Source organism: Urocitellus parryii, chromosome 10 (genome assembly GCF_045843805.1).
Source record: "Urocitellus parryii isolate mUroPar1 chromosome 10, mUroPar1.hap1, whole genome shotgun sequence".
Taxonomy (NCBI): Eukaryota; Metazoa; Chordata; class Mammalia; order Rodentia; family Sciuridae; genus Urocitellus; species Urocitellus parryii.
The window spans coordinates 117978614-117991708 of NC_135540.1; the positions used below are offsets into that span (position 1 = coordinate 117978614).

At 35.8% G+C, this 13095-nt stretch overlaps 1 pseudogene; it reads right to left on the bottom strand.

Moving 5' to 3' along the window:
- Positions 1–7750: 7750 nt before the first annotated feature.
- LOC113181402 (citrate synthase, mitochondrial pseudogene) lies at positions 7751–9390 on the bottom strand (annotated as a pseudogene).
- Between the last annotated feature and the right edge of the window lie 3705 nt (positions 9391–13095).

The following is a 13095-nucleotide window of genomic DNA, read 5'->3' on the forward strand; positions in this document are numbered from 1 at the left end:
TTCTTAGAGAACATACACTTAAATCTTTGTATTTGGAATTATGTAGTTATTCTCTCAGGTCCAAAACTAACTAACAAGTAACAGCATGAAAAAGCAACATATTAAGAATTCCACTATTAGTGATATCAAGGCACAGATATTGCATTTAAAAATCACCTGATCTCATGAAGTAACATCCAGGTATTGGAAATTTTATTATTGCTATAAAGGTATAACTTTTGTTTTGGGTTGAGTATGGCTGATTTACTCTTTATTTTAAAAATCAATGACCCAAGAAATTGGTAGTTAAGAGACATCATCTTTTGATGTTTGTTCAATTGATCTTATTTATACTTCATTAATTTTTCATTTAATAACAATAATAAGAACAATGAAAAGTAACATCTGTGGAATGCATACTATGTGTTGGGGATCTATCTAAATACCTTTAGAAAGTAGAATTCTTACTTTCACATTTTATAGGTAAGAAAAGCAGGAACTGAAATGTCTAAACAGCTTGCCGATAAAGGTTCAGCAGATTGGTGTCTTGAGCAGCAATTTAATTCTCAGCTAGAGTTTTGTGAAAGGTCTGTTTTTTTTTCCTAATTTTGCCATGTAATATGTCCATATAGAACTCTTCTCGAGCAAAACACATCTGATCAATGCAAACTAGAAACCAGAAGTAAAAAGGGTAAATATCTAATTAAAAGTTAAATCCAAGGAACAAAAATATCTGCACTTACCAAAAATGCCTACTCACTCTATTTATTTAGACTTTTTTTCCATAGTTCTAATAAGATTGACCTTCTTATTTGCCAGGGCATAGAGTACAAAAAATTCGAAAAAAAAAAGTATACCTGGCATGGTAGCATATACCTATAATTTCAGCTACTGGGAAGGCTAAGGCAGGAGAGTTTCAAGTTAAAGGCTAGTCTGAGATCCTGTTTTAAAATAAAGTTTAAAGGGCTGAGAATATAACTCAGTAATAGAGTACCCGTGGGCTCAGTCTAAAAATAAATAAATAAATAAATAGAAAAAGAACATAAAAACTATTAAAAAAACTTACAAAATACATGAAAACAGTAAAGAGTTCACAGAGGACACAGTTTTCCCTGGGAAGATTATGAAAAAACTGAATTATGTTGGTTTATGTTACTTTACAAACTGAGTTTTGTTATATTCCCATATCACTGCACTCGTGTACACTAATAGTGTTAGTTTACTACTAATTTACTAATATGCAGTAACATGCAAAAGTAGAAACTCCTCCCTTTCAATTATATAAGAATAATTGCATGAAACAAACCAAAGTAAAAATATCTTTAAAATATTTGAGAGCCCGAAAATCTGGCCTACATCTCATCAAAATAACCTATATGAAACACAGAGGAAAATACAGCATGCTAATTTTCAAATGCATAATTTTTCAACCAAAATATCTTGGGGAACAACTTGATTTCAACCAAAGTGTTTTAACCTAAATTATTAGCAAAATTTTATACAGCAGATATATGGGTTATGACTGCACGTTAAAAATTTTACATCTAAAATGTCTCATTCCTTCTAAATACTAATTATCATTATATTGCTATCATTTTTGTTGTTATTAAAAATGTTACCATTTGTTCTGTGTATACATATTTATTACATCTACTGTACTATAAAATATAGTAATAATGTTATTTACCTCAGTGACCATATTATATATATTATATAATTCTCTTCAGGACCTAATTATTTCCAAAGAAATATATTCAAATATCATCACATTGAGGGTTAAGACTTCCATGCATGAATTTTGATATTGGGCACAAACATTTAGTACATAGCATGGATAAATTTTAACAACAGTAAATCCATGATCATATATCTATTGCCATACTTTATTGGCCATAAAATTGGTTTGTTAGTTGTAAATGGTATAATTAGTGATATGATGTTAATAAATCACACACTCTTTCAGCCCTTTAATAATTATGCTGGCTGAAGTGTCACAGGCAGAAAAAAAGAAATTGTACCTGTTAGTGGTGATCAAAAATAGCTGCTCTTTCCAGAGCAGAAAAGGTATGATAGAAACTGTTTCTGACAAGGTACTGGTTATTCTCTGTGCTAGCAAGAATTCTCAGATTGATCCCCGTGATGTTTTACCCTAATTCCCATGACCATAAATACCATGAGATATCCTTCCCATGACCTCATTACATTATACGGAAAAGGAATTTTTGTAGAGTTAACTAAGTACTATACCTTCACCACATGTACATCCTTATCTGGCATGGGTGTCAGTTGACTTTGAGGAAATCATAAGGAAGGTTATATATGTAGATGCAGTGGAATAATATGAATTCTTTAAAAGCAAAATATTTTCTCCTGAGAATTGTAGAAGGTTGAGTCAGAGGCATTTGAAGTTTGAGAAGAATTTACTACATTCTACCTGGCTTTGAAAATGGAGGGGTATTTGCAAGACCCTTCAGAGCAGCCTCAGGGGGCTGAAAAAAACACATTTAGCCAACCAAGAAAAAGTTACTTTCCTACAACAACATAAAGCTGAGTTCTGCTGACAACTTGCGTGATTCTATATTCCTCTACCTGTGGATTCTCCCCTCCCACATTTCCAAATAAGCATTAGCCTGGATAATACTTTAATTTTTACCTTGTGAGAGCCTACTCAGAGGACCCAGCTGATGCTTCACCTATAGAAATACAAATTAATGAATGTGCATGGTTCTATACCACTTTATTTGTGGTAATTGGTTATCAATTATGTTAATCAGCTTTCCATTGTTATTACAAATATCTAACACAATATACTTAATAAGAGAGAAGGTTTCTTTCACAGTTCTGAAGATTTCAGTCCATAAGTAATTGGCCCCATTGCTATGGGCCTGTGTGGTGGGAATGCATTGCCTGAGCAAAACCATTCCCTCCTGGCTGGAAAGCCAATGGGAAAGGAAAAGGGACTGAGTGTTCTCACAGTTCTCCTAAAGGGCACAACCCTAATGACTTAAGAGCCTCCTAGGAGTCCTTACCTATTTCCACTTCCTCCCACAGTGCCACACTGGGGACCACACCTTTACCACATGGCCCTTTGGCCATGTACTTAAGATCCAAACTCTAGTATGAACCAATAGAATAATAATATGCTCTTGAGGCATTGCTCCTCATTGAGAGTTCAGTGTTTTCCTAGTCTTCTGATCATTCAGAAATTTGGAAGAGTCAGTAACCAGATCCGTCCTGGCAAGAGTGACAAGGTGCTATTGGGTACAAGCAAAACTTCTGTGACTGCTCCTTTCACCGGCTATTATTGTACAATATGAAATGTTAGAAAAAAATATGATGATGAATGCATGAAATAACTGTAAATTGAAATGTGTATTTTCCTTAACTGGCATGAAGGGCTGAGGATGTAGCTTCGTGGCAGGGTGCTTGCCTAGCAGGCATAAGGCCCTTGATATCCACAAAAAGAAAAAGAAAAAAAAAAGTTCTGACATATGTCATGATATGCAGTAATGTAGTATTCTAATAAACTGAAGAATAATAATACTTTAAAATTATAAGCTTAGTTTGATCTTCAGAATATCATCAGCAAATTATATTTGCAATGGAATATTTTATTACAGAGATTACTTTCAAACTTGATATTTTGAAGCATAATTGAGTAAAACTGAACACATCTTTGGTTGTTATCAAATAATAAATAATTTCAATTTTCTAGAATTTATTATCAATTTGGAAAACTATAATTTACTATTGTACATAATGAGGTATAAATCATGCTGCAAGTTAAACTAATTTTTTATCAGGTTTACAGTGAATTAATGTTACTTTATTTTATTTTTTCCTCTCTCAGTTCAAATGATTAGAGTCCTGAAGCGTAGTTTATCTTGATGGATGAAAGGAGGCAGCGAGAGAGGGGATGAGCTAATAACGGGAAAGTCAGTATTGAATCAGAAATACATTGTGATTCTAAGAGGAATCAAGATATGTGCTTCAATCATTAAAGTTTGTCACTACTGAGATTTGTCGGTTGATGAGCTGTCAATGAAGCAATAGAAACATGTTTTAGAAGAAGCAACTAGACTTTCAGAAAAAGCAGTTTAATACTCAAAGGGCTCTATATAAATAGAACTTATAAAGTAAAAGTGACAGTAAAGTTTGTAGATCAGGAGGGATAGAGTAACTTAGTTACAAAACAGACAGCCTCTGAATTTCCCTCTTAGTACATTAAGTTCTTTATAATGACATTTATATATGATATGATTCTTAGCTTTTTCTCTGAGTTTGGAGGCAGTGTGTATGTAAACCGCTAGAAAGTATAACATGGGGTTTCCCAAACCAGTCCATTTTAATTTCAATAGTGAAATTATTTTCTAGAGTCAACTTAAACCTACTCTTTACATATTTATTAATCATTTAAATTCACAAAATTTACATATATGTAACTAAAAGTTCTGACCAGCATATCCAATTAGAATTTTGCTGGAGAGGCTAAACATGGTTCTAGTTCGATATGATTTTTTTTTTTAAAAAAACAGAGTGAACTGAACAGTAGATTATTACTGGTCATTCTACAAAACACAGCAAGAAGATCAGACATACAACATTAATTGACTATGTTAATATCTGATATTTCTCCCAAACTTTTATGCTATTTCATTGTTTACTTCACTAAAACCTATAGTAGATTCTGGGGAATTGAATCTTTGTGATTATCTCAGTGCATCCCTTTTACTGAATGTTTTCAGCATGGAGGAACTGATCTAAGTGATGTGATTTAATGCATGCAAAATAAATTCCTAAAGAGTGACCTTCTCATGAGTTTCTTTGATAGGAGCCTTTCCCATTTGAGAACATTGGTCATTGCTTTTTATTTATTTATTTATTTATTTATCTTTCTTGTGAATAAAGCATTTATTTTTATTTTATACAGAACTCCCTGAAGTCTTCTTCATGACTTGATATTCACCCGGGGGTTTACGGTGCCTCCATCTCAACAGCATGGTTCTGGGGTTTAGGCATCCACACAAACACAGGTAGAAGTTTTGAGGAAAGAATTGGGCACAGCAAGAGTGTATCTCAATCCTTTCTCAAAGAAAAGGAAGAAAAGCATTTCGAGTTACTGAAAACCTGTGCACATGGGGGTTCTAAAACAAATATTATACTGCAAGCTCTTGGGGATGGGACAGGAAAAGACACCAACAAATAAGGGAACATTTTCTTGTGGCAGGGGATGAAGAAGAAGGTTTACTACCTTTTGAATGTCCCCAACCCTAAGATCTGATATTAGAAGGAGTCCATATCCAATCTTGAATAATTTCTCTGTTCAAAAAGAAATGCTAGTATCCCTGGGACCAGACCAAAAAGGAACTGATCATTCCTGAGCCTGTGTTCTATACCCAACAGTGTATTAACACAGGAGAAAAAAAAGGTCAATGTAATGGCTTATGTTCTGTGGAAGTAAAAAGCTTAATTCACATTAAGCACTTATAAGGCCAAATGACTGGCAAAGACCACAGATCTGACAAACCTGCTGAAAGAGGTCTCTGGTAGGGAACAAGAAGGGAAGGTTGAGAACATCTTCCATTTGAGGCATAGCAAGAATAGAAAGTCTAGAAGGACTTAAAGTAGTGCGAAACAGAACACTACCAGACCTTAACTTTAATGGGATAATTTTTTTAAAAAAAGAAATATTGGTTATCATTTGCAACAAATGTCGTTCCTTTTTATGGTCACTTGACAGCATTAAAAAAATTGCCAAAGAATCATGTCTAGCTAACCAATAGGTCTTTCTAGGAAGTGTTTGTGTATGCCTAAGTACACTCCTAAGAGGGTCATGAGTCTTGGCATAGTGGACAATCCAACAGGATTCCTATGAAAACAGAAGGGTCAGAGTCCTGGCTTGCTGGCCCAGAGGGTTGGTCTGAATAAAAGCAAAGTCTCCAGAAAGACTGCAGATTTTTTGCAATTTCTTTGACTCAGGAAAGCAGAGTCGGATTCTCATTCTAGAGAAGGCAGTGTGCTGACCCTCACTCATACTACATGCATTAATCCTGGTTATCCTCTAGTTGATGGGCAACTCATACCAAGAAAGGAAGGTGGCTGGATAGGGAAGAAGAGGTCACTTTTCACTTTTTAAAGTCTTTTTTTTTTTTTTTTTTTAGCAGGAAACAGTTTTATTTGGCTGTTTGGCCAGGTTCAGGGGGCACAGCTTTTGCTATAATCAATTAATCCCCTGAACCCTGAGTTCAGGGAGTTTCAGAGTTTTATACCTAGCATGAAAGGGGAGGGGCTCAGAAGTTCACAGTCTGCAGAAGTTCACATAAAAGCAGCTTTTTTTTTTTCATTGTTCTGGGCTAGTTAACCCCTCAAGGATAACACCTGAGAAGGGGAGAGCTTCTTCTCCCCTTTCTTCCCCCCCCCCTGCCAGCTGTTACCATGGAGCCCATTTGTAACTTATCTTAAAAATGTAGACATCTCTGTGAAGCCCCAGCTCAAGGCCAGAGGCCTTGTTTGCACATTTCTTCAAAGTACTATACTGGATGCGTTTGTGAAAAACTAGTAAGGGGGTGTCCAGCACCTGGAGTGCTGGTATCTTCTTGGCTAGTGGCCAAGTAAACAGGGTGACATGAAAATAGGAAGTTTATCTACAATAAACTCTTTTGCTGACAGTCCTAAAATCAGCCATGGTGAAGAGGGATTTTCTGTGGAGAAAGGGGGTGCCACTTCAATTCCCCCCTTTAATGATGCTTCCCATAATTTAACTCTTTAAATTTAAGAGCATCATTACCATTATCTTGGCTTAAAGCCTTATACAATGTCAAACCTTAGTTGTTGTCATCCTTTCAACAGCAGCTTCTTTAGTGGACCCAATAGTTTTAATGCACAGTGGAGCCAAACATGGGAGCAATGAACAGGTTAACAGCAGAATGAATACTCACTACACCAGTTAAGGTTTTAAATCTACCAAGAGTTGAAATCCACCTCCCAAAAGCATGTTTGGAACCCAAACTTTAATGCCCTTCTAGGTACGCACTAGCACATGTGCTAGTTCTCTTGTGTCGTTGGCTATATCCTTAACTGTTTGTCTATTGTCATCCATTTGGATGCAACAATCTGAGCTGTTGAACTCTCTACATATATTTTTTCTTCAGCCAGTAGGTAATTTAATGCCAAGTGGTTTTGATAGTTAGCCACTCGCATTTGGTTTGTTGTGTGGCCAGGAGGTCAAAGGATGTGGCAGTCTGATTAATAATAATTTCCAGTACAGCTTGTAAGTGAATAATTCTGTTTAACATGTAAGTAGGAGTTTTATAGCTCCAACTGCCATTTTGTGCCCAAGTAGCAGGACCATAAGTGGCAATAATCCTCTGGGGTGGCCAGTTACCTTTACCCCAAGATTGGTCACCTCCTACATCAAGTTTCTTTCCAATGGACCTCTTTTTCCTTTCCAAACAGTCATCCATCTATAGCATTCCTAAATATATTTTACCACCTCTTAGTTATGGTGGATTGTCTTGAATTTTTTCACCTGATCTCCATGGTTGGAATAGGAGTAGGACAGAATCCCTTAAGGTTATCAAAGAAAACCAAATTAAATAATAGACTAACATTTTGGTTATCATAGGTTAAACAGCATAAATTAAAGTTTTAATTTATATTTTAACTTCGAAAGTATTTTCAGTGACTCAGATACAATTTAATCCTAAATATTTAAAGGCCCTCTGAAACAAAACAAAATTACACTTTTGTTTAAGCTTCCTCATCTCTAGTTTTACCGTGAATTAGAGTCCACAAACTTCATCAAACCATCGGTGCTCATGGACTTGGACCCTTCTAAAGGAAAGCCTAGGACTTGGCTTAAATTGAGCTGTGCCAGCACACCCAGTGCCCATGGCACTCCAAAGAGGACCATGTAGTAATTTATCTCTGTCATGTCTTAATACTGGAGCAGCACCCCACTGTAAACATCTACTTTATTTAGGCCAAGACTTTGGCCTTTCCCTATTCCAAAAGGATATTGGGCACAATCTTGTATAGCTGGGCAACAATTTTGAACATAAGATCGATCATAAGATATTTCAGAGCAAACTCTCGCTGACAGGAATACTGTGGATCTGTCTTCCTTAGTACTGCATGGCCATAGCCTGGGACAACCCGTCCTGAATAGAGTTTGTTCCAGATGTAGTCTCTTAACTTTTCATCGGACACATCTTTGCCAATTTCCTTCTGTAGTTGTGTTAGCCAGTGGAATACTTCCTGATTTGCCAGTATTTGCCCTGCCAGCCCATTCATGGCTGCTGCAAAGGACAGGTAAGGGTCTGAAAGGGCACTACCACCAAGTGGCCAGTATGGGCACTCACATTGCCACCTTCATGGTCACTGTGGGTGGTAAGGTATAAATGCATGAACTCAGTGAACTGAGTGAAAGGAAAGTGAGAAACCAGGAGTTTGGCGTGGCGAATAAAAAAATGAAAGATGGAGAACAGGCAGAGCTACACACAAGAGTTTGTCAGAACTGACAAATCAAGGCACATCTCTCCATAGACCGAGGGAGGCAAAACAGGCTTGGGGTTCTGGACTTTTATGGAGCAGGCTGAGGGATTAGAGCCAGGTAGGTCCTAATGCGGGTGGTTAAGGGTGGGGTTTGTATGAGGGAGTGGTGAAAATTTTTCTTAGAAAGGCCCTTGGGCTGGAAAGCGAAATTTTTCTTAAAATGGTGGCTGTCACTTACGATGGCCATCCAGATGCAAGGACCTTACACTGAGTATAGCCTAACATGTTGGTTAAATTGTGGGACCAATCCAGCTTAGAGTCAATGGCCCCAATACTGCTGTCCTCCCAGCAGAGAGTTCGGTAGATCTTTACAGCAATACGAGGTAGTTTTGCAATAAGATTCACACAATTTTCATATATTAATGTCTAGTACAATATTTCTTTTGGGAAAGTTGTCCAGCATGGTGACCACATGAGAAGGAAGACCTTGTCTTTTTGTCCACTCGTTTGAAAACCAAAATACTTGTTCCTCTGTTGAGATCTGTTCAGTTACCAGCAGCCAAAATTAACCAGAGGAAGGGGTTCTTCCCCACCCTTGGCCTTAGGCAGAAATTTCTGTCATTCAGGGACACTATGGCCTCTTAAACAGATGTACTCATCGGGATCAAGAACTGGTATTTCATAAGAAGTCCTTCATGCCTCTCATGCCACCATACATCATGTCTACAGTGATTTGGCCCACCAGTCTGGCCATGTTGCTGCCTGAATGCCTTAGTTCTAGACTGCTCTTTAGGTATCATCAGATTGGCCATTATGTCTTTCAAATTCAGGGAAGAAGTACTGGCATGCTATAGGCAGCAAGAAAAAGGATGTGTTCCTGGCTCCCAAGAGCTGTGTGGCTGTAGTGAGTAAAGTCATGGCAGGCAACTCTAGGATCTGGTGGGGAAGGAAGCAGGTGAGAGAGATGCAGCAGAAATGGAGCCGAGGGTGCATCAGAGGTTGTGCCAACTGGTTGGACCATGTTGAAAGGCCACTGTTCTTTATTGCCTAATTTGTCTTGGATCATTCATCCCCAGGCGAAGCTCCTGATTCTCTAACTCTGGTACAAAGCTCTCAAAGACAGAGGTGTCATTCCCATTTTAGTTCTAGACTTACTCAAATGCTTCAAGCAAGACTGGTAAATATTTTAAAGGGAATCAAGAGAGGATAGGCAAAGGGATGTGAAAAGTTGCTATCTGTTTAAAATTGTTGACTATTTAAACCATTATAGAATAATGAGTGCTTCCGAGTATTCCAATGTTGTTACTTAAGCTGTAAAGAAACCTCAAAGATCTAATTAACAGAATTTTTAAAATTTTTTCCTCTAGAAACAATGAAATATGTTAGTGGCTGACATTTTAAATTTAGGAATAAATGTGAATTAGAAGGCAATCATTTCATTGGAAATTATATAGATAAAAATATGTGAAGATAAATTGATCATATAGTAGCATTAGTACCTGGGATAGTACTACCTCTTACTTAATATTTAAAAGAAAAATAAACAAATAAAATAAAAATAAAGAAAACCATTAGGAATAGATTCCATCAAATAAATCATATAAATTTTATATGTATAGTAAATTTTCAGATAAAGGTATATTTATGGCAGAAAGTTATAATAGTAAAGAAATAGAATTTGAAGTCAGATATAATTAGATTTTATCTATAGACTTGCTTACTAGTACTTTAAGGTATTTAAAGTGCTTTAAAATATGGGAAGCTCCAAAATGATTTGAGTCTCTGTTCAGAAACTAATTTGATCAAGTCAACTCCACTTTGGGCTCATATGTCTCACCCTGTCTTGTGCCATGGTCTATTTGTTTATTGAGCAGCTAGGATGGTGCACTCAACATGCTGAGCATGTGAGATACAAATAATGGGACTAAAAAGTTCCTGTCATCATAGAATGTACAGTCCAGGACAAGAATGACATTGGAGCTATCAGCTTTAATCTGGATAGTTTTTATTGATTGGAGACATATTTCATTTCCTCTAGTATTTCTAAATGTTTCTAATTTCAGAATTTTCTTTATCTTTGATGAATCACAGTGGATTTTTTTGGCTTAGGGGTGTATGATTGTAAGCATTAAATTTGGCATGATATATGAAAAATATAATATAAAAATCTTTGGAAGTATATTCACTTTTGCAAAAGCAAAGTGGATTTGAAACATCTCTTTGGCTATCCCTAATGATGTTTATACACAATGAATCAGAATTTTTTTTAGATTGTATAGCTTATCTTAATCATTATATTGTTGATAAAAATTTATAAAAACATGACAGGCATAGATAAAAATGGGAACTTTCCTTATGAAATTAAATGAGTCAATTTATTCATCTTTGAACTGGAGTAGAGTAACAATTGTCTTGAAGAATGGTTTTAGGCTTAAAAGAACACTTATACCTATATTGATAATGTGCATCACATTTAGTAAGTGCTAAATACTATTAATTTCCTTCCTTTTCTCTTCGTTTTTCACTCTTATTCACCAATTCATTGAATAACTGTTATACATGCTGCACTATGTAAGAATCAAAAAACTAGCCCAAAGACTAGTAAGTGGGTTGATGGATTGAAAACAAGTTATTAGGAAAACATAATAAATAGAAATTCGGCAATATGTTAATTAGTTGTGCCTGTTCAGAAGGACTTCCAGGAGCAGAAATCTCTATATTGAAATCTAGGACATTCAAGCTAGGCCAAGGAAAACAACTAAGGTGGTTATAATAATATGTTAGCAAAAACACTTCAGGACTTTTAGTAGCATTTTTATGCCTTGTCCTTTTCTTCAAAAAATGAGGGAAAAGCAGTGAAACCAACAATGAATCTTATCATTTAATTTCTCTCAATACAAATATTCTATTACACACAATAGGAAATGCTTACAAAATTCACGTTTCCTTTAATATTCTTGCATTTTCCAATTTTCCCTTTCCATTATATATGGCTATATCCTCAAATTTTAGCCAAAGATATGTTAATGGTAGTTGAATGTCTTGTTTCAAACAATGGGCTACAGCAACATCCTGGGTTTTCCTAATGACTATTATTGCTGCATTAAACAAAGCAAAACAAACCCCTAAGAACTTAGGAGCTTAAAAGAACCACAACTTTTTGGGTCAGGAATTTGAGTAGAGATTGTTTTAGTAGTTCTTGAGTATGAGCTTTTAAAAAAGTTGTGTGAAGGCTAGGCATGGTGGACGTATGTCTGTAATCCCAGTTACTTTAGAGACTGAGGAGGGAGGATCTTAAGTTGGAGGCCAGCTTGGGTAACTGTGTGAGACTGTCTCAAGAAAAGAAAAGAAAGTCATATGAACAATCATATGAACACTTGCTTGGCTGATGTTGTATGTCATTCACTTGGCTAGTTGTTGATGCTGCCTTTCAGCTACAAGTTTAGCATAGAATTGAGACTAAAATATCTGAATGATTCTTCCTTGATAAGGTGGTCTTAGAGTACTCAAAGTTTTATTTATTTATACTTGTTTACCCCCAGCTTTACTAAGATATATTTGACAAACAAATTGTACAAATTTATGGTATACAACAAGGTGCTTTATACTTTATATACACATAGTCATGTTGTGAAATGAGTAAATCAAGCTAATTAGGATATATATCATCTTGTGTAATGTGTGTTATTATAACTATAATACCATGCTATACAACATATCTCTAGATCTTAATCATCCCAAGTGAAACCATGCATACTTAATCCAAAACTTCATTTCTTCCTCTCTCCACCTCTCTCCACCCAGTGTATTATTACATTATTTTTAGATTCTCCATATAAGTGTGATCACATAGTGTTTGTCTTTCTGTGTCTATCTTATTGGTCTTAGCATAATAACCTGCAGATTTAGCCATATTGTTGAAAGTATTATGATTTCATTCTTTCTTTAAGGCTGAAAAAAATGTTCTGTGGTGTGTGTGTGTGTGTGTGTGTGTGTGTGTGTGTTCTTTATCTATCACCTTTCTTTACACACTCAGGATGTTTCCATTTCCTGACTATTGTGGATAATGTTGCAGTGGACCTAGGAATGCAGAAATCTCTGCAACTCTGACTTCATTTCCTTTGGCTATATACACACCCAGAAGTGGGGTTTCTCATTCAAATAGTTGTTGTATTTTAAAATTTCTGAAGAACTTCTATACTGTTTTCCAAAATGGTTGTGCTAATTTACACTCCCTTCAACAGTATATTATGGTTCTCTTTTTTTCCCATCTCTCCAAACTTGCTATCATTAGCCTATTAATAGCCATTCCAACAGCTATAAAATGATATATCCTGCGGTTTCAGTGTACTTCCTTGATGATTGGTAAGCTTGAGCATTTTTCATGTATCTCCTGGCCATTTGTATGCATACTTTTGAGAAATGTTTATTCAGATCCTCTGCCCATTTTTAGGTTGGGTTATTGTTTTCTTCTATTGAGCTGTTAAATTTCCTTGTAAAATTTGGATAGTAAACCCTGCTTTAGTCCATTGGTGTGACTATAACAGAAAATCACAGACTGAGTAAATAATGATGAAAAGAAATTTCATGGTTCACAGTTCTGGAGGCTGAGAAACACATGAT